Source organism: Balaenoptera borealis (genome assembly GCF_965194805.1).
Source record: "Balaenoptera borealis genome assembly, chromosome: 18".
Classification (NCBI taxonomy): Eukaryota; Metazoa; Chordata; class Mammalia; order Artiodactyla; family Balaenopteridae; genus Balaenoptera; species Balaenoptera borealis.
Genome location: NC_138877.1, coordinates 73614513 through 73642385, shown reverse-complemented (window position 1 = coordinate 73642385; position 27873 = coordinate 73614513). Strand labels below are relative to the sequence as shown.

Here is a 27873-nt window from a genome sequence, read left to right as displayed (position 1 = left end):
ACATCTGATCATTTGAGTGCTTGACATCATCTATCTTTCCACTTATCTGTCCCTACAATAATAAAATGTGGGATTAAAGTGGCTCTTATCTGTAGTGGGAGAGTGGATATATTTTATACATCAGTTCTTTAAAGGGGAAACTCTTTCAGAGCTTCAGAAAATATCACTGAAGAGTTAGATGAGTGTTTGGGAAGAATATTTCTGAGTATTACCTGTTAAGATCACAGTTTTACCGCTTTAGAGGAATTATAATTTTCATTGCAGGATCTATTAAAACCACTTTCACCTGACAGTAATTTTTCTTGTAGTTACAGGTGATTATTAGAATGAAGGGAAGAAAGGAAGACATGAAGGGGACATGGGACTGTTTACCAAGAGTATCTTCACAGACAGAGGGAGACAAGAAGTGCTGAGAACCTTAGTGTCTACGGAGCATAAATCATTTCCGAGGTGTAAGAATCCGGCTGCGGCCTCCCAGAAGCCTGCTTGTTCACATGTGAGTACTCAACGTGATTTCACTTCATACTCGTATTTCTTTATTAGATAATTTTATTTCACATCTAATCTTAGATTTTATTCACACTCCGGGATATATAGCTGTTTTTTATATTATCATTTATGTCATCGACGATGGAGAGAGATTCCTTTTTATTTTTATATTATGTTTAAAAAACTGTAGCTACAATTATCGAGCACTTCTAAATGCCAGATAGCACAGGCCACTTAATTTTATATGTCACTATTAAGTGTCCTCATGACAAACATTTGAATCCGTTTATATGTGGAAGAGAGATTTGAAATTATGCAAATTATGCAACTTTTCCAAAGTTCCTCTAATATCTATAAAAGAGGTAAAATTAATTGCAGATCTATCTTCAAAGCCTATGCTTTTCCCCACCACACAACACTGAACGTTCATGGGCGTGGAAGTTCCCTATACCTCTTAAGTAAACATCTAAACTTCACTTTTAAAGAACTTACATTCTAGATCCGTCATAGACCAAATGATCAAACATAGTCAGAGGTGTTTGTATGTTTGTTTTGGTCTCAAAAGAATCTTGAAACTTTCCTAGAGCCTTGAGTGTCTAATGGTAAGATCTGGAAGCTGCATGAATGGCGGTATCATTAAGTGAGCAAGGAAGGAAGAGTAGGAACAAGATTGACACCAAATAACTTGTTTGGCTTCTGAGGCATAAAGAGGAAGGGAGCCTCCTCCAGACATTCAGGTAGCTGGTCCTTCATACCTACTTAACGGAGTTTTGTGTCTTCATGTCATGAACTGAGTTACATTTTGAAGAAATGCTATATCGGCAGCAAGTATTTCTAATACTAGGAGATTGTCACAGTTTCTGAAATTTTGTCAAGTATCATTTTAACCAACAAAATCATCCTCTTTCCATGCATTTGTCTAAAATGAAATTTATTGCACAAAATAAATATAGCACAGCTTCATTTGTAGTCATTAATGTTTGATAGGCAGTTACTGTAATCCATTAATAACCTAAAATCTCATTTAGCCACTTGTTTCAGCTCTCTCATTTGTGAATATTTTTAAAAAGCACTTCCAGAAACAATAAACTTAATACCTTTCCCCTGTCTTTATGGAAGTACTGATACTGAAATAGATAAAGCTAGATGGCAGCTTGTGGCTGGAAGCACCATGTAGGTACAGTGTGCAACCTGGATAAACAGCCTCTCAACTTCTAGAATTAGCTGTAAAAATCTGTTGTTGGCTCCACTTATGTTACGCCAAAAATCCTTAATTTTCTTAGCAGGTTGTATGTGTTTGATGGACTGATTTTTGGAAGGGGCCCTAGAATTTCGATTGACAGTGTTTTCTGAGTAACTCAGTATGGACTAGAGAAACCGTAGTAAACTGCACACGGAAACTGGGAAGGCAGTGTCTGATGTACATTGTCTGCATGCGACCTACTGTAACGAGGAGATGGAAGTCATAAAATTAGCTTTTATCTTATGGTTTAAAACTTGGTTATGAAAAGTGTTGCCGATGACAAAGGAAATATTACCTCGTGCTGGTGGCTGGGAGACTTACGGGCACCTGAGTGACCCACAGCTGAACAGCTGGCAACGGAAACCTGTGTTGTCAACGTCAGGCATAGTCCATCTTCCCGATTCGCCAGAGAAAGTACAGCCACACTTTGCTTGCAGCGTCTGGTGTCAGAAGGACCACGCTCTTGGCTCCCATCCCTTTAGGACCACGGAGAGAAAGCCAAGGTGTACACTCAGCGTGCCCACCCCGTCAGCTGCGGGACAGAAGGAGATGGAGAATGCGGTCCATTACGAATCATTGCTTTCAAGTGTTCAGAGGCCAAAATCGGACAAAGTGTTTTTTAAATATAATTATATAAAGCAGAAGAAGGAAAATAAGTCAAAATTATGCCTCCCCATACTTCAGTTTTGAACGTGTGGAGATCGGAAAGAAAATCCATTTCCTTCATCTCTTAAGCTTAGGCTTGAGACATGTAAGAGATAATCTCTATTAGTAAATTATCCTCAAGACTCATTTACTCAAAAAAGGAAAGCAACTCAAGATACGCTGTAAGCAAACAGCTCATAAGTGCTGCTATAAATAAGATTAAAAGAGGATAAAGATGGAAGGGGGTAGGGAATATCAAAGAAAAATAAAATAGAACTTTCCAGAGCTTACGAGTACAAACAGTCACATCAAAAAGAGTTCACCGAAGACCTAGCATGTTGAATGTAAAGACTTATACTTAAAAACAACTCTTGAAATCACAGAAAATAACCACAAAGAAAAATATGGTCAACTACAAAAAATAGGAGTCAGATTTCCATCAAAAGTTCTTCCTAGAAGAGAAGGACGCTTTCCCTCTCTGGCATTCTTCCCACAAATCCATAACCCAAGTCTATTCATGAGAAAACATCAGCCAAGGCAAAAATGAGGTATGTTTTACCAAATACCTGACCAGTACTCTTTGAAATGTGAAGGCCAAGGAAGAAGAAGGACTGAAGAACTGTCTCAGATTGGAGGAGTCTATGAAGACATGAAGACTGAATGCATGTGGTGCAGTGGGTGGACTCCTGGAACACAGTAAAGAGCGCCAGGGGGACAACTAGCCAAATCCAGATAAAGTCCGTGTTTCAGTTAGTAGCGTTGTACCAGCAATCTTAGTTGTGACAAATGAAACACTGTTACGTAAGGTGATAACATTAGGACAAATTGAAGAAAGGGCATAGAAGAGCATCAGGACTCTGACGGGGGCAGCACCACGCAGGAGGGGTACTGAGCCTAGACTGCAGGGATCAAGAAAAGCTTTCCACGGGAAGTCTTGTCCACGCTGAAACCTGGAGGCTGCCTAGTCTGGGAGAAGGGCATGGCAGTAGAGAGGATTGCAATCAAAAGAAACAAAAAGTTGAGAAGGCCCACAAGTAAAAGAAAACATTCTGTGTTCAAGGTCCTGAAAGTAATGAAGATTAATAGGAGTAAAAAACAGCTAGGCATGGGGAAGCGTTGGTAAGAAATGTGATTTGAGAAGAAAGGCCTGTGTCATGGAGTAACATATATTTCTTAAGTTTTGGACCTATTCTAAGATTGATAACAAAGTGGTTAAGCAGGAGATCCGCAGTTACGATGCCACTCCTACAAAGATGACTTTGAATGCAGTGTGGGGAATGGTTGGAATTGAGAAAGAATGAAGGCAGAGAGGAGAGGAATTACTGTAACAAGAAGTCGTTTGGCCTAGATTAGAATAGGGCCAGTAAGAAAGGAGAGAAGTGAATGGATATGAAGGGCGTTTAGAGGGAAGCATAGGTAAGACTTAGTGATTGTGTGAACTTGGGGAACCAGGAAGATGCAAGAGTAAAAAAGAGTATCCATTTCTGACTTGAGTCACTTTGTAGGTAGAGGAGCCAGTCTCTTCTCTCAGCACAGGTGGTGTTGGGAAGTGGAGGGCAGAAAAGCTGATGACCCCAGTGGTCCAGTTGTCGATATCTAAGAGATGCAGGATGAGATATAGGGCAGGGAGTTGGGTATGTGATTTCAAGCTCAGAGTGGAGACTTGGGTCAGAGACATTTTGGGGTAGCATCTGATAATGATTAGTGATTGAGGTCATGGCAGTCAGTGTTACCTCAGTGTTCTTTTGAGGGTCGTATCAATCCACAGCTATCTGATGTCTTTTTTTAATGGGATAAAACAAATAGTAATTCAGAAGTTTCTATAGAGAAAGGTCAACTACTCATCCCTTCCCTTTCATTCACAAATCAAACAATAAATACCTACTAAGGTATTTGGGAAAACATAGATGAAAAAATTCAAGGTGCCTACATATACAAACTAGTTAAGAATTCCCCAAAATGGGAATGTAATGTGTTCTATCAGAATGTGGAGAAACACACATAAGGCAAATCTAGGCAAAAATATTCAATTTGGTTGTCATTTCATATTGAGACAGAATTTGCAAAGTATAAACTATATTCTGTTACAAATTTAGATGCTTTTGGAGTGGGTCTTCTCTATAGCTACACCTATACTGAGGTTGTATTTAACCTACTGTTCTACAGCATTTGGCTTACAAAAGTGTTCAGATTGCCAGCAGGAAACACCATAAGCCTGAGGAGAATCTGGCTCAGTAGTTGCTCTGCTGCCTGAAATGTGCTGGTTGGGGTCTGTGTGCGGTGATGTGAACCGGGGAGCCTGGGGCGGGGTCTGGGCAGGAGCGGTCTTCTGTGATGCACATTTGCTTATCCGTCTTTGGATGAAATAAGCTTTGAGCAGTACTCTTTAAGTTTGAAAGTCTTATCTTTTGGGACCTAAGGATATATTTATTTGACCATATCAAATCTAATCTTCTAGAATGTTATTAACCTGAGGTTATTGCCGGGATCATATGATATCCATTGAATAAGAATATCTCTGATATTATATGCTAAGTGAAATAGCTAGAAAATTGTCTTTACTTTGACTCACTACCAATTAATTCCAAACCACCTTTATTCAAGGGGTTTAGGCATGAAAAGGGCCAGTAAAGCAATGAGCAGGATGAAAATGTAAGAGCAAGTTAAGTCCACCTGGCTTTGAGAGTTAGGTAATGCCAGGTATTAACGCGATGAGAGCAGAATGAAGTCAGCCCAGGAGGCAGCATGTGAAGGAGAGCCTGGCAGGAGAGGAAGGAGCTGCTTGAGTAGGCAGGTCGGAGGATTCAGGAAAGGTGTGTGGGAGAGGTTGAGGGAAATGGAGGGCTGGCGTCAGTGGATGTGGGAATGAGACTGGGAAGATGAAGAATGGACTGATTTGTGAATAGAGTGAATTTCAAGTTATACTGTGGTAGGAGAAAAAGTTAAAAGCATTAAAACATGTTGGTGGCTCCTGAATTACATTCATGCTTAGTAATCCGATGTAAGAAATAATGGGAGATGCTCTAGGTTTTGCGTCTGTTTCAGGGAAAGGGCTAGGGAGATAATGAAATAAAAATGCTAAACAGATACAGATGAAGGGGCTGGTTTTCTTCTTCAGAGGAAGCAACAGTGAAACTGCTAAGAGAGATAAGATTTGAGTCGTTATAACCTAAATTAAGTCTGTGGTGATAAACCGTTTTCATACAGAAGGATACGAAATTTTTTCCCAGCCAAGAAAACTTTTTAATAAAATAACATGCATAAAAACATATAATAAAGTTACTACTGTGTTTATTTTCAATGTGACAGTTTTTAACTACGCAGAATCAGAACAACCTCAGCTGAGGGCAGGCTCGATCAGGTAAGAGAGGATTTAATTTGGAGCAGTGGGACCTGGGAGGCATTGCCAAGTATTGAGGAAGACTGGTGGGCTTTGGAAGCCAAAGTGGTTTTGGCACAAGAATTGTGTGATAATGTAAATGCGGAATTGCGGAATGATGGTAATCAGTTATGAAGTGATAGCCATAAGAGTGGAGAGAAATGCTTCAGCAAAAAATCATTTTTTAAAGAAAAAACATGAAAAAGTTGCGATGAGATTATGGGGAAAAAAAAAGGTTGGTAAAGAATGATGACTCCAAAATGTACTGCAAGAACAGTGACACCATACCAGGGACAGAAATGAATTATTTTAAAGGGAAGCCAGTTTTTGAAGAAAAATGATGAGTTCAGAGTTTAAACACATTGAGTTTGAGGTGACAGTCAGTTAATCAAGGGGATTTTTATTTGGACAGATAGACTGATGGGGGAGGAATACCAGAAATAAAAGTAAAGTCATGGGTACATTTACTGAGTGAATTAGCACATAGAGTAAAATACGGGGGTCTCATATTTGGGAGTAGAAAGACTAATGAAATCAGCAAGAGAAACTTAGAAAGAGTGAGACAAGGTGAACTGAAAAACTTGAGATCCACGGAAGCCAAGGTAGATGAGATTTGTAGGAGGCAAACATCATTCAGCAATTGGAACTTTCGCAGAGGTCCAAGGATGGTGCTGGCCAAGAGGAGGTCCATGGCCTGGTGCTCAGGTGGACATAGTCATCTAAGAGCAACTGAAGGAGATAATGAATTGGGGCAACAGAAACCAAGATAGCTGGGGGCTAAAAAAACAAGCAGCAGCTAAGGCTTATACTTCTGAGAAGGAGTTTTTGGAAAAGCTTTCTCTACATTTCTATTTTAGGCCAGAAATCTTTGAGGACGTGCTAGAAAGAAAAATGGATTTCTTTAGAAAGATGATTAAATGAGGTGGTTGAAATTTTTGGCAAAGAAAGGTTTAGCTTTAGAAGACCAAAAAAAGTTAACAGCAATATTTAGACCCAAAATAGTGTGGCATGAAATGTTTGTTAAATTCCTGCTGAATTTGAAGAGAGACTCCAAATTACAGTTTTGTTCTTTTGTTTGTGTTTGCAATAGGTTGTGTTCACAATATTCTTAAAGCTAAAATGTATGTCACTGGAATAATATTGATTATTTTATTATTGAATATTTAACACAGAATTGATGAGATGATCATCACCGATGGCACCACTAGGAAAAGTGGTGCTACAAAACAAAATTAAACTGGGCAGATTTGAAGATCTACTTGCCTTTATTGAATGATTCATGAATTGGGCAGCATCCCATTAGCAAATAGAAAGTAGCTCCAGACATCTGTACAAAATGGAAGACTTTTATAGGCAGAAGGAGGTGAGGCAAGGAAGTTACTCTTGCAAAGAGTGGGTTGTTTTAGGCAAGGTCACCTTCCTTTGGGGAAGGCAGGGGTCTGTCAGGCAGATTATCTTGCTAGTGCTGACCAGGTAATTCCAGATTAACTGGTTGAAGGTTACATTCCTGGAAGAGGCTGAAACTGCAATCAGTTTAGGTACTGTCTTGGTTTGCTGACATGGGTCTTAGCACAAGTGACTCCATTTTGGACTTATTTTCTTTTTTTAACAATGGTATAGTTCCAATTTAAACTCAAACTTTTCAAAGTAGGATGAAGTGAGTACCTTCTATGAGGTAGACATAGAGTGGTGTTGCAGATATCAACAAATAAAAATGAGAAAAAAGTTGTTTTTAGGTTACGCAGTTTATTACTGAAACAGGCATACCACCTAGGTATTGCAGATTTGGTTCCAGACCACGTCAATAAAGTGAATATTGCAATAAAGCCAGTCACACAAATGTTTTGATTTCCCAGGGCACATAAATGTTATGTTTTCACTATACTGTAATCTATTAAGTGTTCCATAGCATTATGTCTAGTGTCTATTACATACCTTAATTAAAAAATTCTTTATTGCTAAAATATGCTAATGATCATCTGAGCCTTCAGCAAGTCACAGTAGTAATGTCGAAGATCACTTATCACAGATCACCATAAAAAATATAATGATACTGAAAATGTGTGAAATATTTCAGGAATCACCAAAATAGGACACAGAACTACAAAGTGAGCAAATGCCATTGGAAAAATGACACCAATAGACTTGCTTGAAGCAGAGTAGCCACAAACCTTCAATTTGTAAAAAATGCTGTAATATCTGTGAAGTGCAATTAAGCAAGGTGCAATAAAACAAGGTATGCCTGTATTTCTTATGTACATTCAAGGAAGGCTAGAGAATTATATTCCCCACCATATCATAAAGTGATCCCAGTTCAAACCCTGTATATAGCAGAAGCTGCCCAAGAACCACTATCAAAAAAGTGCAGGGAGTATATCCAGTGTCCCACTGGACTCTTTGCCTTCCCTCTCCTGTCTCCCTCTACTTCCTCTCTCTGCCCATCATCTTCTCCAACCTCCCCCAGTTCTGAGGGCTCGGCTCCCTTGAGGTTTGCCTCAGAGGCGTCTGTTCATAAGATCACGCCCTGTTTCTCAGAGCAACAGAGGGGAGCCACTTGGAGAAAGGACAGTGAACCTCAGGTCTTTTCCTTGCTTTATTTGTGCCTCCTGCTTGCTAATCCCCAGCCAGTGGGCACGGTGGGGACACATAAGGAGTCCCTCAGAACTCAGGAGCGCAGGTGTACTCCAGGCCAGAGAGAGAACTGTCACCATACCAGCCGTTAGGCATGACATCCCTGTCCTCGGTCCTTCCAAACTCTTGTCTGAAGTTACAAATGGCTCCTCGCAGTGCTCTCGTCAGCTCTGTGGATTTTATTCATGCCCTAGGCAGAGCTGTGTGAATGGCTATTTTGGAGAAAACGAAAAAAGACTTAGAAAATCCAGAAAGGGAAATTCCACTGTACTTTGATTTTTCCTTTGGAAAAGACAAAGGAGTTACCTTTGCCCAGGCAGGGTGGCTCCTGGGAAGTCAGACTTCATCCATATAATAACCCACTGTATTGATCACCAGTATGCACAGGTTATCATGCTTTTACTCAAGAACTATGCTAATACATGTTTTTCCATTGGAGTGACTTTTAAACCCCACAGCATTCCTTATTATATATTTGTTAAGGAAACTCCAGTGTGATTTAAAGGGCCACCATGAATCACTGGGGAAAAGGAATTGCTTCCAAGACATGTGGATATCTTTTGAAATAACATTTCTTCCATAGAATTCAGTGCTTCTCTGCTGTCTTGAAAAGATGATTTCTCCTCAGATGGGTGAAGTAGTTATATGTATATTGTATACAAAGTAAATAAATTCAACAAAGTAGGTGTAAGGAATCTAACAACTTAAAACATTACTTCTTTATTCTGTTTGCTCACAGAGAGAGTGTTCCCATGGTTATATGATAAGAAAACACTTTATTGAGTGTATTCTATGTACTGGATAATTTGTAGAACCCTGCAATTATTGTCCAGATTTTATTAAACACAGTCTTTATCCTATTCAGTGCCAAATCCTAAGGTTTTTTTTCACGCCACTCTTGTGCTGTCTGAGATCTGATCCCCATTAGTGTGTCGTATATACAGATGTATGTAAACATGTGTGCATACATACACTGACACACGTCTTTTGCATTTGTAATTTTTTTTTTTACCCAGTCGCTTCATAAAAGATTAAAATGAAAGATTAGACCCCATTCAGAATTTCACAATGCCACAATAATAAATCAGTCCTCATCATTTGAAGAACATTTCAGAACTATGAGGTGGGACAAAAGCTGATTTGAGATTCATACCGTTGTATACCTACTCTTAAAAAAAAAAAACAGAAGCAATTTACACATCTGCAAATCTTAGGAAATGGCTGAGAGAATTTGCATTTGCATGATTTGGGCACATGAAGCCATTTTAGCACACAGATTCCTTCCTTTCATCTCTAAAGGGTGTCGAAAGGATACAAACATATTTTTTGCAGATGATGGGGATTATTGACTGGCATAAATAGCAACTCACACTAATGCTTCAGGAATTTTTTTTTTAATTGAGTGAAGATGGCATATGGAAAATATATGTAGGAAAAACCATATTTTATGAGAGCTTAAGATATGGAGTGGGATATACTATTTTTTTGTGTGTACTGTAAATGACATTATTGTTTTAGTTTGATCTTTGTTGCCCATGTAATGTGTATAGCCTTGGAGGAGACATTTATTCTGAAAGCTGATAAAATAAATAATTAATAAGTAAGAAAACTTGGAAATTGTTCACTAGACTTTCACAGTCTACATTAAGTGAGATGAACTAAAAGGTAAATACGGGTTTTTACTTACTAAGGGAAACTGTTAGAAATTTGTTTCATTTTTACAGTGCTATGCAGTGTATTCTAAAATAATCCCAATCCGATTTTCTGTTAAAGGACTACATTAGTCAAGGCATTGTAAATAGTTTCCCTGAGAGTGAAATTTTTGCACCATAATTCAAACAATCCAAGAACTGTAAGCAATCAGCTGAAGTGCAAAGTCCATGAGCTAAAAAGATCTTGGTGTTCATTGTGTTCAGTCACTCTTTTACACGTGGAAAGTGAGGGCCAGAGCATCCCAGTGGGTAATGAAAGCTTATACATCATGATTGTGACAAAGCCGTGACTAAATCAGGTAGTTGAAATTCTTTTGATCCACCATTTACTGGTCTTTCCACTGCATATGATATACTATCTCTTTAAGAAGATAAAGTAAAGCTTTGAACCATTGGCAATCTGTAATATAGGCATATCTCATTTTATTGCGCTTCACAGATATTGCATTTTTTTACAAATTAAAGGTTTGTGCAACCCTGCGTCTAGGAATTCTATCAGGGCTATTTTCCAATAGCATTTGCTCACTTTGTGGTACTGTGTCACGTTTTGCTAATTCTTGCACTATTTCGGACATTTTCATTATTATTATATTTGCTATGGCGATATTTGATCAGTGATCTTTGATGTTATTATGACAACTTGCTGAAGGCTCAGATGATGGTTAGCATGTTTTAGCAATAAACTATTTTCGAATTAAGGTATGTTCTCTGCTTTTTTAGACATAATGCTATTGTACACTTAATAGTTACAGTATAGTGTAAAAATAACTTTTATATGCACTGGGAAGCCAAAAAATTCATGTGACTCACTTTATTACTGTATTTGCTTTATTGTGATGGTCTAGAACCAAACCTGCAGTATCTCGGAGGTATGTTGTGCCCAGGTTCTTGGTCTTGAGGGCTACTTACCCCAGGGAGCATCTCAGACATAGAGACTGATCTTGGATGCAGCAAGTGGGATTGAATGGTAAATGGTATAAATATTGATAGTTCAGCTTATACAAATGCAAGAAGGTCTGTTGTGATCAAAAAAGTTTGTCATTTTAGCATGTTGAGTCTAGTTTAATTGGCTCTGTGAATGGCAGGAAATTTAGAAATGCTAAATCTGTTACTTGTTTTTTGCCTATTGGTTAACTATAGTAAATCAAATTGTTGGACTGAAAAGTCTCATGAAGGTAAGGGACAGGTTCAGATGGTTTTAGTTTCCTACCCCAGGACTTGCACATTGCCTAGTGCATAATGAACTTTATCATCCTCTCCCTCTCTCTCTCTTTCTCTCATACATATAGTTGGCTCTCCATATCTGCGGATATGGAGGGCTGACTGCACTATGCCATTATATAGGGTTTTATATAAGGGACTTGAGCATCTGTGGATTTTGGTATTCACAGGGGTCCTGGAACCAATCTCCCTTGGATACCAAGGGACTACTGTATACACACACACACACATATATATACACATATATATATATACATATACACAATGAATAAATAGTTAAATGTATGTGTAAGTGACTAAATGGAAAACGTATTTAGTTGTGCCTTAGGGCTATAGTGAAACCCAAGGAATTGCACAGATTTGTCAAAAAGCCCTGTAATTGAGTTAAATTCTTGAAGTAAAATTCCAGATCTCCTACAACCCAATCATTTCACTCTAAGGTATTTATACAGCAGAAATGTGTAAATATGTGCACCATAAGACACGCACAGAATGTTCATGCAGCATTACTTGGAATAGCCCAAAGTTGGGAACAGTCCAAATGTTCATTAACAAGAGAATGGATTAGTTGTAATATATCTATAGATGGATATTCTATAAGGCAATAAAAATGAATGAATTATTGTTGTACCCAACAATATGGATGAAACTCAGAACTTCTTGAGTGGGTCAAACCAGAAACAAAAGATTGCACTCTATATTACATTTATTTAAACTCAACTACAAGCTTAACTATACTATGATGGTAGAAGTCAGATAGGAGTTTTCCTTTAGGGATTAGTGTCACCAGGAGAAGGTCTGGGGGAAATTTATAGAGTGATAGTGATACATTGTTTTCTGATTTGGGTGTCGTTACACTGATGGGTTTACTTTGAAAAATTCATCAGATTTCATCATCCATTCAAATTCATCATCCATTTCGTGGTTGTGTGACCTGATACAAGCTACTTTTCTTCTCTGTGCCTCAATTTCCTCATCTGGAAAATGAGACAATAATGCTGCCCATGACAAAATTTGTTGTCGTAATCATTTCTAAGTGTAGAGCTCAGTAATGTTAACTGTATTCACGTTGTACAACAGATATCCAGAACTTTTTCAACTCTTAAAACTGAGACACAGCACCCATTGAACCACTGATTCCCATTTCCCCTTTCCCTCAGATCCAGGAAAATACCATTATGCTTTCTGTTTCCTTGAGTTCACTTACTTTAGATTCCTCCTAGAAGTGAAATCAAGATTTTTGTTTTATTTTTTAACTAAGACCAAGATTCCCCCATTTCACATCAACCCATATTGTTAATTTCTGTGATTTTTTTTAGCATTTTCAAGTATTGGTTTACAAAAATGTTAGATAAATCTAAGGGTTCTTGTGCTGTGCTGGATTTCTGATGGAAATCTGGATAATTGGCTGACATCTCATGTCAAGGAGGACTTCATGTTTTTCCCCACCTGTCCTTTTGGTGTCTCTTTCAGAAACCCAGTGCTGGGTAGATGTATCACAGGCTTGACTCGTTTCTGGTGTGGGGAGGATTAAACCAGAAGAAAGAATCCAATGGACACCCCCCTAGTGCCTTTACTCCCCCAGAGTCTCTTTACTGCTTTTCCTGATCTCTCAACTGAGAACAATGGCATTTAAACAATTTCAGCAGCAGAAGCTCCTTTTACCTGACGCAAAAGTTGTATGCATAATCACATTATCACACAATTTAAAACATATCAAAACAATATCTTATTAGTATTTTTATAAATTCAAATTTATAAAATTTACTTATTTCAAAGTCAGTCAATATAAATAGCAATTAATTTCAGTGCATTTTAATGGGCTGTAATTTGGTTTATAACTCATTTTGGGAGTACATGGTCTATTTAATTATACTTTTAAGAGTATGGCTTATACATAAAAAATTTTAAATAAAAATTTGAAGACACCTTAAGAGCAGTTGTGAAAAGAGTACTTGTGAACCTTTAGAAATAACAGACACATTTTAAGGGCAGAGAAGGAGTTTATTTATGTAAAGAAAAGGGCAGTACAGCTAAAGAAGTAGGAAAGAGCTTAGTGGGTACAGGGAACTGTATGCAACTGTTGGGTCATTGGTGAACCTAGGTTTCTCAATTGAAAACCTGGCTGGATAGTCGCCTGTATATAGGTTGTGGTTGAAATCACAGGAACGGATAAATCGTCCAGGGGGTATGTGTTACAGCTTCATGTCCTCCGTTTGCCCCTCAGAGCTGCCCTTGTTACTGTGCTCTGGACCCCAGAACACTGACCCAAGTGAACTGTGTTAGTGGGCTCTGCTGCCCTCTGGTTTTTGCTGAATTGATCAATGGGAGACATTGAGAGAAAACTGGGAGATAGAAAGACAGTGAAAACATATGTGTTTCCTGAGCTCCTTCCCTGCTGGGTCAGTGAGTCACAGAAGGTTGAGTGTGATTCTCTGTCAGAGACCACAGCTCCCGCAGGTGGACCTCTTCATATGGCTCCCTCTGGGGAGCGCTGAGACCTCTCATCCCTTGATTTCCTTCAGGCCTCGGGATGATGAAGTCTCCCAACTGTTACCAGCCCTACAGTTCTGAACTACCCTCTGTTGATTTCCCAGAACCTACCTATCCCTTTGTAGATAGTGCCTTTATTAAACTCTCCTCATTAATTAAAAAGCCATGGCAGTGTGCCATCTGTTTATGCCATGCCCCTGGCTGATGAGGTAGCACAAGGAAAGCTGTGGCCTGAGGATGGAATGTAGGGGAAGGGTGACCTTCAAAGGATGAGTGAAAGAACAGCTCAGGAAAGAGATGGAGAGGGAGGCAAGAGTAGGGAGGGAGACCAGGGACGCTTATGGGGATAGTCAGAGGGGCCAGAGAGTTTAAATGTAAGGAAAGGAAAATGTCCGTCATATTGAAAGGTCATGAAATGTTTCTTCCTCGGAAGTTTTGTGCTCTGCTGACAGCAAAAACCAGATGACAGGGGACCAGGGCATGAATGCAGCTGAAGAAGTGAAGACTAGTTATTTGACAGTTTGATGACAGGAGGAAGAAAGTGTATGGAATCTATTAAAGAGAAGACTTAGAGTTAATCAATTTATTGATATTGTTGAATACTTTCAGTGAAGACTAACTATGCTCCATCTCCCATTTTCATGACAGAATACTAAAATAACATCATTAAGAGTCTTTGTAGGTGTGTGTGCAATGTACATAATTTGTGCTCTTAAGGTTTAGACTTATGTTAGTCATTCAAGGAAGAACACCAAAGTGTTAAGTCTTGATTTAGAAAGTGAGCAAAGGCATAAAAAGATAAAACACGGAAGATGTACAAATAAAATCCAGTCTATCCTACCTATTTGGAAGTGATTCCTGGATTAAGTCAGAGTGTCAGAGAGCTGAATATCTAGACATCGTTTCGTGCCCTTCCTCTCCCCTTTCCCAGAAATGTTTCGCCAAGTTGGACTTTGCAGTGATATTGCTTTATCTGGAAGGGTATTTAAGAAATCAACACAAGATATTGTTAAAGACAATAGTCATTATATCACAGAGTGTCTTCTTTAGTGGAGTGAATCTGAAAATTGTTTCCGTTAGTACTTATAGCAGCCTCTTTCATTTCACATCAGCAGGCTTGCTTTTTACCCAGGGACTGTGCTTTTGGTAACTGCGTGTATTTTCCAGTTCCCCTCTACTGCCGGAAGTTGAGAGTTCACCTTGAAACTTCTTGTTGGGAAAAGCAATGACTTCACAGGCAAATTTCATGGATTAACTTTGCTACTGGTTTCTTACTTTTTAAACTTTATTTCACTTGCCTCTTTTGTCTGATTTTTTAAGACGTATTTTATTTTACTTCTTTATCCATAAAGCAAACTAAGCTTTTTTCTATTTTTAGGAAAAGACTGAATTTAAAGGCATAAATAAATAAAAATAAGAATAATGAAAAGGCAAGAAGACTGTAAAGTAGTAGATGCTCCTTGTTTGGCTCTGTGTTTTGATATGTGTGCTGTTGCTACCCCACCTGTTTCCCTGTGATTACTTTCCAATCAGTCACAACTTCAGTCACACCTCAGGCCGCATTTGTATATCACCAAGTGAAGCAGAGAACTGACAATTTCCTTGACTTAACTGCATCAATTGAAACAGTCAATCTTGATAATTCAGCCTGCTAATTTAACTTTGTCTATGTTGATGAAATTAACTGACCTATTGCCAAATTCCTTCCCTTCTTTCTTTCTTTGCTTTAGAGAATTCCAAAAGAAAGAAAGAAGGAAAGAAAAAAGGAGGAAAGGAAGGAGAGGAAAAATGGCTCTTCTGTTCAGCTGACAGATACCATTTAAGATCTGGGCGAAAAAGGAGTATAGAGTCATCTGAAGCTTTATAGTTTTTTTATTATGAACTATGGACATAGGCTACTTAACTGAATGGCCACCATGATATGGCACAAGTGGATAAGACTATAGACTATGGGAACTTGTGTGTGTGTGTGTGTGTGTGTGTGTGTGTGTGTGTGTAGGATCCATTGGTTTTTCACACATATTTGCTCTTAACTAAAGAACATAAATAAAGTCATATAACATGGATACCATTAATCCAGTTTGAAGGGAGATAACACTAATGTTAAGGTAGGCATGAGGGGTTTTCTGAGTTGGACAGGGACCCAGCAGCCTGGCAGAGTCATAGAGTGTAGTCATCAGCTATAGGCATATATTCCACTGACAGGAAAGACACTGCCAGTGAAAGATTTTGAAATGGGAAAAACAAAACAAAAAAACTCCAAAACAGCTTCCTATCTATTTCAGGGTAACCCTTCAGGTTATCTGTTTTAACTGTTTTTGAACTAGGTAGAAATTCGTAAAGTGTGAATAACCGACAGTTGATAAAGTGACACCTGTCCATGGAAATGCAAATGAATTCTGTCTCAGGAATTGACAGGTCATTCCTGGATGTCTCCCCTCCCTGCGCCCCACGCACACCTCCACGGACAAGCCAGTTTTGCATCTATTTGTAAATTCATCTCAGCATTTCTGACTTCCCTGTGTAGGGGAGGAAAAATAATATTTCCTCTTCCCTTTTAGGTTTTTGACTGAGATACCCCTGAAATAAAGGCAGATTAACAAGAGAAAAACAAATAGACATTTAGCAACATATATACCTCCTATATACATGGGAGAGACCCCGGAAAACTACCATCTCCAGCTGAAGATAAGGGAAGAATGCTGGGGGTTGGGGGGCATTTTTGGGGGGTTACCAGGGAGGGCACAGTAAACAGGGTATGGCTTCTATGCAGAGCTAAGTCATTGCCTTCTTCATTGAGAAGAGGTTTTATCCATTTAGTCATCCTTCTCTTCCTGGTACAGAGAGGGAGACACCCTTAAAAATGGAGAGTTCCCTTATACATGAAAATGTCTCTTACAAAAGGGCAACTTCTACTCCGTTTTCAGAGTTTCTCCTGTCTCTACAGCCTCTTGAATATGATCAATATGCCAAAGAGACGTATGTTAGGGCAGCAAATTCTGCTTCCTTTCATGTGTGTGTGTGTGTGTGTGTGTGTGTGTGTGTGTGTGTTATGTTGAATTCCACTTTGAACCTATTGTACCATCTTACTAGTTCCCTAATTAAATGGAAGGTTAAATAAAATATAAAATATTTGATGGGGTCTTTTGATATGTGTATGAGTTTCATATTATCTTTTTTTTTTTTATTTAAAATTTTAAAAAAAATTTTTATTTATTATTTATTTATTATGTTTATTTTTGGCTGTGTTGGGTCTTCGTTTCTGTGTGAGGGCTTTCTCCAGTTGCGGCGAGTGGGGGCCACTCTTCATCGCGGTGCGCGGGCCTCTCACTATCGCGGCCTCTCTTGTTGCGGAGCAGAGGCTCCAGACGCTCAGGCTCAGTAGTTGTGGCTCACGGACCCAGTTGCTCCGCGGCATGTGGGATCTTCCCAGACCAGGGCTCGAACCTGTGTCCCCTGCATTGGCAGGCAGATTCTCAACCACTGCGCCACCAGGGAAGCCCTCATATTATCTTTTTTTAAAAATTATTTTTTAACATCGATACACTTTCTTTTCAATAATGGCCCTCTTTGTACTTCTTAAATATTATGTTTAAGGGGATTTAATAACATTACAGCAGAGATTTATTTTAACTGTTATTTTATATGTATCTATGTTTTTTAGTTAAGAGCAACTTATTGTGAAGAATCAATAGCCCCAATTATATGTACAGTAGTACCTCCTTAACCAGTGGGGGTTATGTTCCAAGACTTCACATGGATACCTGAAACCATAGATAGTACCTGTCGACTTAAAGAAAAACACACAACATAAGAGTAGTGAGTTTAGGTTTTATTCAAGGTCTTGCTGAAGACTATAGCCCGGGAGTAGTTTCCTCAGAGCTGAGTGGCTGCTCCTGGTCTGTCGTCCTCAGCAAGACTCACAACTCACAACTCTTGTGTGTTGTCAGTATACCGAACCCTATAAGTACTATGTTTTTTCCTATACTAATGGGAAGGTAGCATATACAGTGTGGATACACTGAAAAAAGGGATAATTCATGTCCTGGGCAAAATGGAGAGGAGCAGAAAGCATGGTGCAAGATTTCATCACACTACTCAGAAGGGTGCACAATTTAAAACTTATGAATTGTTTATTTCTGGAATTCTCCATTTAAAGTACTTGGACTGCAGTTGATATCAGGTAACTGAAACCACAGAAAGAGAAACTGTGAGTGAGGAGGAGGGGTACTTTGTGTGTGTGTGTGTGTGTGTGTATCTATATGTTACAGATACATATATATACACATATGTACCTGTTATGAAATAATGCCTTAAAAATTCAGCATTCAATGACAATAGATGGCCTTTTCATCACTCATATTCTATGAACCAGTGGCATTAAGGAAACTTTAAAAACTGAAGATAAGTGGTGACTTACAGTGCTGAAGAGAGCTTCCTTAAGACAGAAAAAACCTGGACAGGAGAGTGTGGCTAGATGAAAACAGAACTTCAGTGAAGCAATTAATTTTTACTTTACTAGTGTCAGTATGCAAATACTAAGCTTTCTTGGGTAATTGTTGGAAATTTCCTTGAGGAATGGCTGTCTTATTTTAATCAAATTATATACAGTACATTTTAAACTAAAATATATTTATATTTATGCTTGAGGTTATTAGACATAATTGTATAAGAATTTATGTACTGCATCCCCATAGTCCATATACAACCATACTAAAAAGGATGCAGAAACATGTATTATTTATTCCATTGTTTGAGTGCCTGACTAAGGAATTCCACATACCCATCAGCAAGTCAGATAAGGGTTTAACAACAATCCTATTGTTGGTGTCTAGTTTTTATTTGTTTTTATATTAACAGATAATTTCTATAATGTTGATCCAATCAGTTTCAGGGTCTACATGACAAGGCTTTGTGTGGCCTGCAAAGTAAAGTTACTGTTGTTTTAATTGAATTAGTTGCTTTCCATGAATTAAAAATAACAGATGATTTTACATAAAAACCTGGATTTCCAGCCTCTCTTTAAAGATTGTAAAATTTCCCAACACTAGTCCACATCCGCCCATGGTGATGCTGTGTACAGAGGCTGTCTTTCTAAGACTGGGCATGTCCCTCTGCTTCCCTGCTCCCTGTGGCCTCCTGGACTCTGAGATTGACCATATAGCATTTCCAATTATCACCTACTTACGCTTTTATTTTTCCTAAAGTTAGGTAAAAGAGTGAAATATTTCTTTATCCATGTCACTGTCAAAAGTGAAAAAAATGAAAAATAAAACAAGACTCTTGGACATAGAAAAGATGCACTATGCAAAGTTTTATGAACTAATAAAGAAATTTCAATAGAATTGTTCTTGAATCTAGTAAAATTAATGATGCTACAGTGAAACGCTTTAAGACATGTTGGCAATGATGAATCTATGACTCTCCCCCTTTGTTGATATGGACCCTGCCTGTCCCCTGAGGCCGCTGAGTTTGCAATTCCTGGTGGAGGACAATACTCCTGGTCTCTGTGCTGAGACTTCTTCTATTAGTTTAATTTCATTTGCATTTTTAATGAATCATTAGTTTATTTTCATCAGGTTAAAATCTTATTTTTAAAAATTAAAAATATGTTTTATTATTAGTCTTCTTGGGCTGCCAGAACACAATATCACAGACAGGGTGACTTAACATAAGTTGATTTTCTCACGGTTATGGAAGTTAGAAGTCCTACGTCAAGGTGCCCCAGATTCAGCTCCTGGGAGGATTTTTTTCCTGCCTTGTGGACAGCCACCTTCTTCTGTGTGCACCTTGACCTTTACTTATTTATTTTTTGTGTGTGCTCAAGGGAGAGAGAGAGCAAGCGCTCAGCGTCTTTTCTTACAAGGGCACTAACCCCCTTATGGGGGCCCCACCCTCATGACTTCATCTTACCTTAATTAGCCCCCAAAGGCTCCATCTCCAAACACCACCATGCTGTGCAGTAATGTGGGGGCTAGGCTTCAGCATATGAACTGTGGGTGGACACAGACGTTCAGTCCATATACATTAAAAGTTAATGCATTCAGAATGTGTGTATAAAGTCTTGTTTTTCTTATCTAGAGTGGATTATTATTTCCTTATATTTTAGTATATTTATTTAAATTAAACAGACTTGGATTGCTTCTGTCTTGCTTGCCTTCGCCACAGAGATTCCAGCTTCTGTACAGAATCAGGGCAGAATATGTAAATACCAAACTACCACAACAAGATTTTTATTTAGTATAATAAATGATAAGTGGTTAGAACCTGCTCCACTTTGTTCTTTTCTTTAGCATCAAATTAATTAAACGTATTTCAGTAAATTCTGCTGCTGTTCTCTAAGAAATGGAAATAGTTTAAACTGTGCTGTACCTTCAAAAATTATTTTTTCTTGATTTGATTTATTGAATTCAAAGTTAAATGATTAACCAGACTTTTTTTACATGCTTAAAGTTCCAGATAACTTTTCATAGAATCAGAGTACAAATACAGGGATTATTTTAGTATAAGTGCCCAAGAAATTTCTAAGTAGCCACTATGACATTTTTCACGCTCTTTCAACCAAAGTCACCTTGAATACCTCCCAGAACAGGACCTCAGTAACTCTCAGGCAGTTCATTTCACTAATGCATATTTGTGGTTGTTAGAAAATTACTTTGATATCCATTTGAATCAATTGATCCAGGTTCTGCCCACTAAAACAACCCAAATCCAGTATATTCCGCCTCTATGTAGTAGCCCTTTACATCTTTAAAAGCAATTATTATGGTTCCTTGAGTTCCTGTTTCTCCCTGTTCTTCCCTCGGGCTGCCTGCCTTTCCATACTCTCTCCTGGGGCTTCCTCTGACTTTGGTCCACCACCTTTTACAGAAGCCTGTGCACTGTTGGGTAGATTCTTCCCACTGAGGTTTGCTCAGGCCAGCCTACACTGGAGCTAAGACTTCTTCTGATGTGGACTTTGCCATTGTCTCCTGTCATAAAAAGGAGATTCCATTATTGGTCTTTCAAGGTATATTTCTAGGTGCTGAGCCAGAGCTCCCTGATTCTTTATTTTAAATTGGTTTTCGAAGTTAAATTGAGAACTTTCAAATTTTATACTTTTTAGAGTCAAAAAGAACCGTGAAATCATCTGGAGATTAGGATTAATGTTCCAGTTTCACTGCAAAATACTTATGTGACTTTGGACAGGTTACTTAACTTCCTGAAGCCTCTCTTTTCTCTTCTGTAATCTGGGAATAGTAATGTTATCTCCCCCTAACTTACAGCATTTTTGTGGGAATCAAGTAAAGAATACCTATAAAAGTTTGTTGAAAAGGATACAAAACGCAAGATCTCCCTGGTTTATGCATGTATTCCTTGAACCTATATGTCCATTCCACTACTGCGGTATCCTCGTCTCCATGAAAACCAGACTTCCCAAAAAAGCTGTTGGGTGGTTTCTTCTAACACCAACCAATTCTCTGACACCAACTGGGTGTCTGAGAATTCAGTTCAGTTCTGACACGAACAATCCAGAGTTAGAGAAGACCTCACAGTACAAGGGCTCAGGCCCACAAGACTGCCCCCACTTTAGATGCTGGGTGCAAAAGCGGTGCCCAGGCTACCCACACTTCTGCCCGGCCAACTACAAATTTGGGGTTTCCATGATTTCCCTTCAGGTTTGATTTTGCTAGAGCGACTCATAGAACTCAGGAAAATACTACACTTAGCAATTTTCAGTTTATTTTAAAGGATGCGAGTCAGGAACAGCCAAATGGAAGAGATGCAAAGGACAGTGTATTGGAGGGAGGAGTGACTGAGAGCTTCCGTGCCTTCTAGGACTGAGGCAGGAGATAGCTGGGCCCCCCAGGGTGAGCAGCTGGAGTTCATTCCCTGTGGACCAGTCCTCCAAGATGAAAATAGCAGGACAGTTGAGAGAAGAGACTGAGCCCTGCCCAGATAAGAGATAAAAGACCACATATTTCTCATTCTCGAAGTCAAGGAGACCTTCCCGACTAGACTAAAAAGCTCCTTGGTGGTCACAAGGGGAGTGATACCAAGCTACCCATAGGCCTCTTCACTGGAATCCATCTTGGCTGAGAGATGCACACATGGGAGGACCATGGGGGGACCCTGAGCTATACCAAATACGGATTCAGAACCAGGCAAAGCAAAATGATTGGCCAGAGAAAACCCGGAAGCAATGCCCCATAAAAGTAATTCAAACTACCACGAGGGCACGACTCTCTCTGAGCCTGCCTGTATGTCCACACGTACTGTACTCTTTTTCCTCCTAAGAAACTCTTTACTTGTTTCACTACTCTCGGTCTCTGGGGGGATTCTTTTCTGCAAAGCTGTAGGGCCAGGGCTTTGTCGCTGACCACTGGTCTAGTGGCCAGGATTCGGCGCTCTCCCTGCCACGGCCCGACCTCAGTCTCCGTCAGGAGCTAAACCCTGCTTCAGGCCGTTGCCGGCCGAGGCCGCCTGGGACCAGTGGTGCGCCACCTTCCTGACGTGTCAGTGCGTTCACTGACCCAGAAGCGCTCCGAATCGCTTCGGTCAAGAGAGTCTTTATAACTCAGTATTCCTTTATAATCCAGTAACATCCAGGGAGGGGAGAGAGGCTTGAAATTGGGTTATAAAAACCCTTGAATAAAGAGTTCTAGCCCCCATCCCCCCCATCACCTCATTAGCATAAACCCAGGTGTGCTAGAAAGGGGCTTATAATGAATAACAAAAGGCACTCCTATCTTTCAGGAAATCGCAAGAATTTTAGGAGCTCTGAGCTGGGAACTGGGGACAAAGACCGAATATAGTTTTTATTACACCACAGCTGTCAGTACCTGTTTCCAGCATTTTCTTTTACTCACTCAGCTGACACATAATCTCCCTCTGCCCCTTCACTCCACTAAAACAGCTCTGTATTTTTCTCTCCTCATCCTACGTAACCTCTCAGGAGCATTAGGAGCAGTTACGCCTCCATCTTTCTTGAAAGCACTCCCTCTCTTTGGAGACATTAATATCACAATTTCCTTGTTTTCCTTCTACAGTTCTGACTATTCCTGATTTGTCTCCTTGGAGACGTATTAATGGGGGAAGAAATAAGATGTTACAACTGGTTCCAATGAGAATTTGACGTACAGAGATATATATCCCCCAGGGGACACGGTGCTGTTGTACTACCATGAACACTAATTATTTGCACGCCTATGGAAAGAAACATTTGCATTACTATTAATTTTTTACAACTTGAGTTCTTTCTATACAGAATTGTAAAACAGCCAAAGATGTGCACTCTTAAAGAATCAGACAATCACCCAGAGGTTCTGCTGGACTAACTCTCAGCATTTCACTGAAAGGGCACCCAGTAATCCTGCTGCCCATTTCCTGACAATTTCCCTAACTGGGATGAAATTAATCTCCAAAGATAATTCTTGATAACAAAAAGACAAGTCTCATTATATTTGACCTGATTATTTACATAGGAGCAACAGAATTTAAATTAGCCGTATGGGCATCCTTGAGTTTGCTTTGTAGATATAAATCAGTGAATTACTAAGCTACTAGTGAGGCCAGGAAATAGTTATATCTGGGAGTTTTCACTAAGAATCTTGGATTGGGCTTTTAAAAGCCTCTATTATTTGCTATTCCAAAGCCAGAAAACCAGCCTTAAGATACTCTTTTTACCAGACTTCACTTGTACAGTATTTTCTATACATTTGGGTGAATACCTCAAATTGGCTAAGGTATGTGATGGGCCAGCAAGTGATCCTTGTTATCACCTGAGGCAATGACACTGTAAGCCAGGTACCTGGATGACTTTTTCAGGGAAGGCTTTGGGCTTGGGCTCCACACATAATGTCGGCCTTGTTACTTAATAGCGGGCTTGTCAGGCCTGATTAAATGAGAATCATTTTCAAATATGGCTCTCCAAGTCAAGTCTTGGTTGCACAAAGTGTCCATTTATATCCTATGAAGAGGAAGCCACATTCTTAGAGAGTCTATGCAAATATCTACACAGCACTTCCTAAATCATTAGGAGACTTAATAAAGTTTCTGACTTCTGGGGAGTCAGTGAGAATCAGACCTTTGAAAAATGTTTCACCTTCAAAAGCAGAGTTATGAAATTAAGGGTCAACTTTGCTTCAAAAGAGTCGTTATATATCTTTTAGAACATTAAAAAATATTAACACTATTCCAAAATCTTCCGTTTCTCTTACCAGTTCACACCCATGCAATTAATTCATGTTCTGCAGGTCTTGCTTTCATGAAGGACGTTTACTTCCAGATTATCAAGTGGCCTGCAAAGCCTGACTCCGTTTATGGATACTCTCTCAGAATTGTTAGGTAATGTCATTTCAAAAGTCTGTATACAGGAGGCCATTCTGGAGGTTATCAGTAGTTAAAAATCCTCGCTGCAGACCTTTCCACCAGGCTTTCAGACTGTTTTTCTTTATAAAGAAAACTCTGGTGTGAGGCTTATATCAATCTTACAGTAAGCATCAGTGTAAAAAGAAGGTACCTATAGCTGGTAAAGAGTGAATGGCTGTGGGTATTTTATTGTAATAGCCGATCATCTCAGAATGGAGCAGAGAGGAATTCTCTATTGGGGTATACTACACAACCATTTCATCAGGGTTTGCTAATATAGCCTCTGAGCTAAGAATGTATCCTGGATAGCCAGAACTTTGACAGATCTCCAGGGCCTTCCCATAAGTTGTATAATTTCTGAAATATTTACATTAATAATTACTGTGAACTGAATTATGTCCCTCCCCCATTCATATGTTGAAGGCCTAATCCTCAATGTGACTGTATTTGGCAATGGGGCCTTTAAGGAGGATATTAAGGTAAAATGAGATAATAAGGATGGGGCCGTAATGCAGCACGGCTGCTGTCCTTATCAGGAGAGAGAGGCGCCAGGGAAGCACACCCAGACCCACAGAACAGCCACGTGAGGGCACAGCGACCAGGCGGCCACCTGCAAGCTAAGGAGAGAATTCTCACCAGAAACCAAACCTCCCAACACTGTGATCTTGGACTTCCAGCTTTCAGAACTGTAAGAAAATAAAGTTTTGCTGTTTAAGCCTCCCAACCTCTGGTATTTTGTTACAGCAGCCCAAATAAACTAATACAGCAATATTTTCCTGTTCAAACTGTGTCTAGCAAAGGCCAAGCATCTCTACTGATTTAACGGCCCTTCCCATGCGCTTACTACACTGTTAAGACATATGGAGCACATCAAACAAACCTATTACTTCTAGTATCTTTTTTTTTTAATAAGGTGAAAGAACAAACCTTTGTTTTTCTTACGGACCCTTTAGGAAATATCAAAAATAGTTTTAAACGTAAAAGATTTACAAAATTTTATTTTTTCTTAATTTAGGATACAATCTTAGAAAGGCAAAATCTAAAGAATTATCAGAGCAGATTTGAGCATTTGTTGAGGATAAAATCATGGGTACCTGAGAAAGAGCACTTAGTTAAATAATTGATCAAAATGACAATAAAAGATTTTATGTAAACAGAGAGAGTAATCCAATTATAAATAATCTTAGCTATTTCATAAACTGGAAGACATTTTTAAATAATAAAGAATATACTAAAGTCAATACAGAAAATTATTCAGGTAAGATGCAGATTCTCTAGTATATTGGCAGTTTACACAAAAGATAAAAAATGACTGTGCATATTGTAGGTGAGTCACGAATCAACAAACCAAGGGAATAAGTGCATCAAAACTAAGTGAAATCTGCCAAAATTTAAAGCATTTGAGTTTCATGTCAGGCTCAGGTATTATAAACAAAGACATATAAAATTCACTTTCCAAGTTTTGTCCTTAACTCCGCTCTTTCCTATTCTGGAAATATCAGTCACTTTACTTGAAAACAAACTGCTCATTTTTCTTGGAAGACATACTCACCTGTATTTCTGTGACTCTGTTAATCCTAGTATAGTCTTAATCACCCATATGATTATAATTATTTGATAGAAAAAACTGAGTTTGGGTGTGAATAATTGAGAACTGATGTCATGCACTGTTATTTAGCACATTAGCAAAATATGCGCACCTTTCTACAGCCTCACGCATCCCTGACACCTGTCTCTAAATGACAAAATTGAATATGCTCTTTAACATGATGCTAACTTAGAGCCTACTGTATAGCATATAAAAATAACAAGCAAAAGTACAGAAGCTTAAATTTATATTTTGTAGTTAAGTCTTCACTGTTGTATCCTAAAGAGAAATTATTTTGATTTCTATGGATTCCCAATAGTCCCAATATTAAAGTCAGTTTAATATTAGCCAAGATGTTACAGCAACCTAAAGAATATGGAAATTAAACGTCAAACTGACACTCTATACATAATTACTGTTGATATAAAAAGTATATCACAAAATGATTTAATTTAATTAAATGCAGTTTTTTTCATATCTTTAAGCATGTGGAATTAATGTTTTTATTTTCAGTAGAAGAATCTAAATTTAGAAACTGACATTTAACTCTTATCATCATGAGAAAACAAGCCAAAATAAAGTAAATCGTAGGGTTGAATTGTAGTTAACATTGATAGGTCAGAGAAAGGATATAGATTGTTTTTCAAAAATACAATATTATTAAATTAGTCTAATTTGTCAAAGATTTATTCAATTATATTAACTTGGAATCTTAAAATGTTTCTGAAGTAGAAGTTTTTTTTTAAAAGATTTTTTTTTAATCTGGTCTGATGTAAAATATTAGAAGTTCTTTCCTAATTTTCTTTGAATTTTGAGAATATTGAATGTATTGGATGCTCTTTTATATGCATAAAATAATTGGAACAGACATTTTCTAATGTAAAGAGAAAGGGAAATATTTCTTCATAGGCATAAGAAGAGCGCAAGGCCTTTATTAATCGCAGACACAGGGTAGAAAGCTTCCATTCAACCACTTCAGCTACAAAGGTACCAAAGTTCATCAGTCCAGATGTCAAAGAGTGTTCTGTTTCCCAATGTGTATAAAGTCAGTAAGTAGTTGCTTTGAGCTCACAAATGGAAAAATAAGCAATAGGGCTAAATAGTGAGATCATCGGTCATCTTTCACTTAAAAGAGAATAGGTCTAGAGAGAGAATCAAATTGTCAGATAATAAAACCAAATTCCTAATTGTTTCCTCCAGTGAGGAGTATATTACCAACCACATAGTAGCCAGGGACAAGACAAAACACAAAGTCTGTAGGACTACAATGTGAGAGAAACAGTGGGCAAAATTAAATTTCTGTTGCCATTTGTGATTCTCTGTTTGAGGCAGGAAGAATTATGCCTGGCTTAAGCCACCCCTGAGGTGTGCTTGTCCGGCAGCGCAGTTTAACTGGATTTGTTAAGTTGATCAACTCAGAGTTTTGATAGATGACCTGCCTCTAAACCTGTTAATACATAATTTTCAAAAAGATAAAATCATGATTCTAAGAAAAATATAGAATAAACACCTGTTTAAATTTTATTTAACTCATCAGTGAATGAGGGAACCAGTAAGATGTTAAAATCAGTTCTAACCACAGATGTAGAGGACAAACGTATGGACACCAAGGGGGGAAAACCGCGGTGGGGTGGGGATGGTGGTGTGCTGAATTGGGCAATTGGGATTGACATGTATACACTGATGTGTATAAAATTGATGACTGATAAGAACCTGCAGTACAAACAAACAAACAAACAAAAAAAACAACTAATACTAAACTTCCTTTGGGTTATCTGTATGGAAATACATTAATATAAATGTTTCAGACATTACATGAAATTTCTAAAAATCTTACATGTTCTGGCATAATGTTATAAGTCATAATTCTAGTTATTACTTTAAAATGTATATCTCAGAAGTTGAAAAAAAAAATCAGTTCTAACAAATTTTTATTTTCAACCCAGCACTCTCCACTGCCCAGACCCTGTCAACAGTTGCTTATTTGACATTCCATCTTAACTGCCTCTCAAATTCTGTCAATATGTCCAAGAGGGAATTCATGAATTTTCTTTCCAAACATCTTTCACTCCTCTTCTAGTATTTCCTGCTTCTGGTAATGGTTCCACCTTCTGTAGAATTA

General features: G+C 38.5%; 1 long non-coding RNA gene across 1 annotated transcript; it reads left to right on the top strand.

Moving 5' to 3' along the window:
- On the top strand, window positions 1-27500 carry LOC309615820. Its single transcript, XR_014237078.1, has 2 exons — window positions 1-16974; window positions 17314-27500. It is a non-coding gene; the product is annotated as an uncharacterized lncRNA (long non-coding RNA).
- The last annotated feature ends 373 nt before the right edge of the window (window positions 27501-27873 follow it).